Genomic DNA, 7439 nt, shown 5'->3' with positions numbered 1-7439 from the left:
GCTGGGAGAGCAGGTGTGTGCCTCCACATGGAGTTAGCCAAGTATTTCCTGTCCGGCTTTGTAAGCATCTAAAATGAAACATCGCTTCTCGGGCTTCTGCCTAAGATCAAATGTAAAATGAAGCCTGCCACATAGAAGGCACTTGATAAAAAAGTGTTGAATGACAAAGTAACAAATGTATTTTCAACTTTCTTCCTTCCTCTCTTTTTGTGCTGGAGATTAAACCCAGGGTTTGAGCTCTACCACTTTTTTTTTTTTTTTAAGCGCTGAGGCTGGAAACCAGGGCCTCACTTCTGCTGAGCAAGTGTCCTACCACTGAGCTATATCCCCAGCCCCTCTTTTAATTTTAAAAATACTCTTTAGGCTTGCTGTAAAAGCTAAACAAAACTCAGAAATATAGAAAATGAAAATCCACCTTCTCCTTCATCCTATTCTTTTCAGAGGTAACCACTAGGGACAATTTGATGTATAGTTGTGTTACAAAAGTGGAGGCATTTGATAAGTATTCATTTGCTTCTTGTTTCACCTTGTATCTAGGTGCCTCATCCCTTTTAATAGCTTCCATGTGTCTGTTGGCATGGATGGCAGACACTGTCGCTCCTGCTCATGTCCCCTGAGAACCCTCTCTTCTCCACACACGGCAGGCTGACTTCTGATGAACAGTTCCTCCAGCCCTCTGGACACTCCCTCCAGCCACGAAAACCAGTTGGCCCAAGGATGGTGGGCCGGAAGTACACGTGAATGAAAGTGTCTCTGGGAGACAGCCTTTAACCAATGACTCAAAAGTGCAGAAGTATAAACCGGTTGCAGTGGCACATGCCTGTAATCCCAGCTGCTCAGGAGGCTGAGGCAGGAGGATCCCAAATTTGAGCCCAGTCTGGGCAATTTGGAACCTGTCTCAAAATAAACTTTAAAAGGGAGTTTGTGGCCCTCAAGCAGCACTTTTTTTTTGAGACAGTTTTGCTATGTAGTTCAGGCTGGCCTTGAACTCATGATCTTCCTGCCTCAGCCTCCCAAGTGCTATGATCACAGGCATGTCTCACAATACCCAACAGGTTTTGTCACCTTTAATAAGACCTTTATTCACACAAGCCATATTTCTATCTAGGGGAAGATTACTAAGTGCTCTCCTTGTACTTAAAAAAAAAAAAAATTCAGGAGTGTAAATGCCTTATCTCTCAAGCCCTTTGCTAGGATGATTTTAAGGCATGTGCTTTTGAGCTGATGTCAATTTCCCTGAAAGATTAAACTAGTTGTTCTAGTTTATGGCTTAATCACACATTCTTTATTGGCTGTCAATTCTTTCCTGTGTCACTTCCCCATTCACCCACTTACTCTTACCAAACATGCATCTTGGACCCACTCCTAGTCAGAACATAAACTAAGACAGCCTGGACAGCCTCAAGTTAGTTTCATTATTTTCTTATTAATGGTCAACTACATTGTTTGTGAGGTTCTTTGTATCGCTGGCAATTGAATCCAGGCCTCATGCATGGTAAACCTGTATTCTACCACTGAGCTACACCCCCAGCCCCATGAGTTTTGATAGAAATAAGACTGCAATAGAAATCTTTATCCATGTGGCTTAAATACTTACGCATATTCTTGAATTATAAGTGCTGGGTCAAAAGAAAATTCATCTTAGGTATTTAGAAGATATTGCCCAATATGCTCCTGGTGGCTTTATTTATAACATGCTTATCATGGTTTTTTTATGCTTATCATGTTTATTGCCGTGTACTTTAACCCCTTCTCTTACCAACACTACATATCACAGGCATTTAAAGTTTTTTCTGATCAGTTAGATAAAAGCGTATGTACACTGTAGGCTTGTTGTGTCACATTTTACTTTGCATTTCTTAGATGAATTAGGATAAACATTGCAGCACTTCAGGTGGTTATCGGTTGATGGGAAGAAAGTGTGCACACTCAGTACAGAAAAAGATCAGGTCTGGATTTAACTGGCTGGCAATACAAAAGCTCATCAGCAGTGGGGTGGTGGCACAGAGCAAAGGTAAATATCTCCATGCGGCCTTTCCTGAGCACCAGGTGCTGGTGGGGCACATTATGCACACAGGGAAAAGTCCAAGCCTCGCTATGCCTTAACCTTACTATAACCTTACCACACTTAGGACTGGTTGTCTCTTTTTATTTTTATTTTTTCAGACAAGGTCTTGGTATGTAAACCCGGATAGCCTTGAACTCAAGATCCTCCTGTTTCATCCTCTAAGAACTGTGATTATAGACATGCACTACCATGCCCAACAGGTTTTTCACCTTTTCCTAAAACCTTTATACACACAAGCCATATTTCTGTCTGAGGGGAGATGAGAAACTTAGTGCTCTCTAAGTTCTTGAAACAAATTTAATAAGGCCAGGTGTCGCTAAACAATAGGTCTGCCTGTACCTTTTCAATTTTCTGGAAAGTCTGTTTTTCTGACCATCCCTTTGTTATGAGTTTAAACTGGATGTTTCCAAGATTGGGTGTAGTCTAAAAATCAAAAGTAAAATTTATTTTCCTAAAGTCATCTGTTCATATGTGCAATGAATGTTTTTGAGACAAGCTCTTGCTATGAAGTTCAGGCTGTTCTTGAACTTACCAGGTAACCCAGGATCACTCACAGTGGTCCTCTTGCCTCAGCCTCCTGACTGCTGAGATTAACACCACCATGCCTGGCTTGAAATTTTGTATTTTTGATGTGATTGGCCAATTCATATACAGTATTTTGTCAATTTTTCTATTGAATTATCTTTGTTTTTTATTAATTGAAATTTTTTAGGGGCGTCCCGCGGCTCCTCCCTCAGTCTTCGGTTCTCGCCAGGCGGCTCCCCGGAGTCCAGGGCGCGTCCCTCCAGCTCCGCACCGCCCTGGGCGCTGCCATCCCCACCGCCGCGACGCTTGCTCGGCGAGGCCGAGGACTCCGCCATGGCCCCCGTGTCGAATTTGCGCTTTCGGGACAGCGCCGGCAGCGAAGCCCCGGACGGAGGGGTCCAGAGCAACGGCGCCTCCGGGAAGCTGTGGAACGGGAGCCGTTTCCAAGGTGTTCACAAGAGACAGCAGGGGCACAACAGGACACCGGAACAAACCCCCTAGAAGGCACAGATACACACAACAGCTGCTGCTGGGGTGGTCGGGCACAAAACTCCACCTGTTTCCTGGACCATTCTGCCACAAGCAAAAGCCTTACGTCATCGATGGAGGGTTAGCAAATATTCCCCCAGAACGCAGATACTGCTTTTATGGGAGAAGCAGAAGCCAAATCCCTCAACCTCTGAGAGAAGGATAGTATACCCACTCAATCCCATGAAAAAGCCAAAGACCCTTTATTTCTTGGAGGTTGGAGGTAGCAAAATACCTTCATTTGGAGGACAGTAGAAATTATTTTTTGGTACTGGGGATCAAACTCGGGACCTTGCGCTTGCAAGGCAGGCGGTGGAACCACTGAGCTAAATCCCCGAGTCTCAGCAGAACTAATTTGATACTACTATTACTTACTACCACTATTGGAGAAGGAGCAGAAAATCCTGCCGAAGACTAACCACTAATACATGAGGAAGAGAGCTGGGAATACTAAGAAAGACTCACTTCTAAAGGAGGCTCAGGCACACAGGTGCACTGCCTAACACTGAGGCTAGGATAGGACAACAAAGGTTGTGGGACAGTGTCAAGCAGAATTACTGTTCTAAAATTTCCAGACTACATTGCTGAGAGCCCGCCCCCCCCCCCCCCCGACTAGGCCAACATCTGTGACTTGTACTGACTACATACTGCGTGGGAGGAAGGACCCTGGGAAAACCTGAAGCCACACAATGGAGGCAGTGACCTTTGAGGATGTGGCTGTGAACTTCACCATAGAGGAGTGGGTTTTGCTGAATCCATCCCAAAAGAAGCTCTACAGAGATGTGATGAGGGAAACTTTTAGGAACATAGCTGCTGTAGAAGGAGCCTGGGATATCCAGGAAGGTGAAGAAGAGTACAAAAGTTACTGGAGAAATCTAAGAAATGAAGAGGTAGAGAAATGCTATCAAAATAGAGGTTGGAATCAATATGAAGAAATAGTCCTTTGGACTCCAGGTGCTAATGTGGACATGAAACAAGCTGGTTTAAAACCGGCTGAAAGCTTTGCTTGCAGAAAGCCCCTGATTGGGCATTTGTCACTAAATGTGCCCATTGTAGCTCACACTGGACTGAAGACATATGAGCACTTGGGATCAGAAGAGCATCTGTGTAAAAGTAATGAACATGGAAGAACCTGTGGTGATTTCCAGTCCTTTCAGAAGCATGCAAGGACAAAGACTGGAGAGAAACCCTATGAATATCCTCAATGTGGGAAATCCTACTCTGATCTTAGTGAAAGACCTCACCTTATATATAAGAAAAATTTGGAAGCCTCCAGCACACCAAATGATATTCAGATCCATGAAAGAAATCACAATGGGGAGAAACTCTATGTATGTAAGCAATGTGGGAAAGTGTTTACTACACAAGATTATTGTAAAATATATGAAAGAAATCACACTGAGGAGAAACCCTACGTATGTAAACAGTGTGGGAAAGCTTTTAGTACACAAGATTATTGTAAAATACATGAAAGAATTCACACAGGAGAGAAACCCTATGTATGTAAGCAATGTGGGAAAGCTTTTAGTACACAAGGTTGTTGTAAAATACATGAAAGAACTCACACAGGGGAGAAACCCTATGCATGTAAGCAGTGTGGGAAAGCTTTTAGTACACAAGATTACTGTAAGGTACATGAAAGAATACATACTGGGGAGAAACCCTATGTATGTAAGCAATGTGGGAAAGCTTTTACTACACAAAGTTGTAAAATACATGAAAGAATTCACACAGGGGAGAAACCCTATGTATGTAAGCAGTGTGGGAAAGCTTTTAGTACACAAGATTATTGTAAAATACATGAAAGAATTCACACTGGGGAGAAGCCCTATGTATGTAACCAATGTGGGAAAGCTTTTAGTATACAACGTTATTGTAAAATACATGAAAATATTCACACAGGGGAGAAACCTTATGTATGTAAGCAATGTGGAAAAGCCTTTAGTACACAAGATTACTGTAAAATACATGAAAGAATTCATACTGGGGAGAAACCGTATGTATGTAAGCAATGTGGGAAAGCTTTTAGTACACAAGATAATTGTAAACAACATGAAAGAATTCACACAGGGGAGAAACCCTATCTATGTAAGCAATGTGGAAAAGCTTTTAGTACACAACGTTATTGTAAAATACATGAAAGAACTCACACAGCATTAATTCTATGCATGTAAAAGCGATGTGGGAAAGCTTTCAGCATTTGTGGTGTTTGCCAAAGACACTCATGATAGGGAGAAAGCATATATATGTAAGCAGTGTGGGAATGCTTTCAGTACACACATGTATTGTCAAATACATGAAAGAAATCTCACTGGAGAGAAACTATACATGTAAGCCTATTTTGAAAATCCTGTGAAAATTTCTTTTAAGACCTGTAGGAGTAATACAGAAAGCTTGAGGTCAATATTTCTCTGTAAAATTTCCAAAAATAAAATCCCAGATAGAGATACCTTAAAGTACATAATTTGTTTTTCAGTAAATCACTTAAATATATGAATTGTGTATCTGCAGTGTGTAATATAAAAATATTGACATTTTTGTATATCTTTGAACTCAATACTAAGCATGGTGAATTAAAATATATTTTTTACTTTCAAGTAGAGTTAGTATTTGTGGTTTTTGTTTAGTCTACAATTTGGAAGTATAGGCCACTAAACTGAATTTTGTTAACTGCTTTTTGTTAATTAGGATTTTGCCACTACTTTTGTTTTAAATTTTTGGTGTGTATACTCTGTATTCTGTGTAACAAAAGAATTTGCTGCCATATTTTATATTAAGATAAATATTTTCAGGACTTGTGAACATGTGTTTTTAACAAAGTTGATTTGTTTTCACACAACTTGTAGATGAGCATGTTTCTCATATTGTGGCAAGATTATCCCAATATATATTATATCATGTAAAAAAAAAAAAAGAAAATTTTTATATGTTGTGTGTTTTTTGTTTGTTAGTTTTGCTAATTATGAACATTGAAGCTTTTGAGGGGGCGTACCAGGGATCAAACCCAGAACCTTGCACTTTCGAGGCAGGTGGCAGAACCACTGAGCTAAATCCCCGGCCCAATTGTTTGTTAGTTTTGAGGTACAGTCTCACTATGCACTTTAGGGTGGCCTTGAACTTGCTATGTAGTCCAGACTCAAACTCAAGATCCTCCTGCCTCAGCCTCCCAAGGTCTGGAATACAGGTTTCTGTCACCATGCCCAGCCCTACAGTGTAGATATTAACACTTTGCTTGTTATATATGTTGCCAGTGGTCTCCCAATCTGTTGCTTATTATTGGCCTTTGTTCATTCTTACTCATAAGATGTAAACGTAATATCTTACTTTTTCTTCTGGCTTTTTTTTTTTTTTTGGCAATGCTGGGCAGTTGAACCCAGAACCTCACATGTCCTAGGCAAGCGTCTAACACTGAGCTACATCCCCAGTCCATTTTTTTTTAAGTGTATCTTTAATCCATCTAGATTTTATTTTTGTGCATGATGTGAAAAAGAAATCAACCCAGGGAAAATGATCACTTTGCTGCTGCTATAAGACTTATTTTCCCTGTTTCATTTTCTGAATGGTTATCACTAGTATACAGACCATGTGCACACTTTGAAGTTCCAGTTTCGTTGTCTCCCACTGTTGGCAGGATCACTTCTGTATGTTGGAGGAAGGCCCTCCCAGACGGGTCAGTGCACCTGCTGTGTAGCCAGGAAGCAATTCTCTCTTGGCCTTTGTTCCTTCATCTGTTAAATGGGGAAGTTGGACCAATTTACTATGGTTTATTCCTGAATTAATAATGCCAAGGTCTTAAATAACATCATCCTTTCTGGCCAAAAGGTAGTGCAGTTTCAAAAGGAAGAAAATTGAATCCTGTATCTCTAGTTGCTAAAGGGCATTGAACTTCTTTACATTTGAAAATGATACCAAGGGTGGTGAAGATTAGCATCCCTTGCTCTTGGATTCAACACCTGAGCTCTATCTAGCTGGGTCTAGCACCTTTGGGAACAGGACACTTGCACTGCAGTGCCAAGGCTGCCGTTCAGCACTTACCTAATGGCTTTCAGTGAAAAATGGGCTTCTTTCCATGGAAAGGGCAAAGGGATTCAGCAGTGGTCTTCTGCTTCAGGAAACTCCTTTTCTAATGACCTGGCATCAGAGGGTTTACCAGGCCACTCCATCAGGGTGTATGAGCCCATATGGCTGGTGCTGTCTTCTAAGTGGTCACAACCACATATACAGAGAGAAACTTAGCTACCTCAAAGAATCAGAAGGATTCACTGGGTGCCTGATAATCTACAATTCCTACCAAACTTCTGGGTCAGCCTTGATTTGT

The 7439-nt window shown here is 41.3% G+C and overlaps 1 pseudogene; it reads left to right on the top strand.

The window, feature by feature from the left end:
• Positions 1-3742: 3742 nt before the first annotated feature.
• On the top strand, positions 3743-5566 carry LOC101698289 (uncharacterized; annotated as a pseudogene).
• The last annotated feature ends 1873 nt before the right edge of the window (positions 5567-7439 follow it).

The sequence above is a fragment of the Heterocephalus glaber genome, unplaced genomic scaffold (genome assembly GCF_053883595.1).
Source record: "Heterocephalus glaber isolate CG9 unplaced genomic scaffold, H.glaber_assembly_v1.0 deba00001608, whole genome shotgun sequence".
NCBI lineage: Eukaryota > Metazoa > Chordata > Mammalia > Rodentia > Bathyergidae > Heterocephalus > Heterocephalus glaber.
Note: the sequence above shows the minus strand (reverse complement) of the source record. Positions and strands in the feature narration are given on the sequence as shown.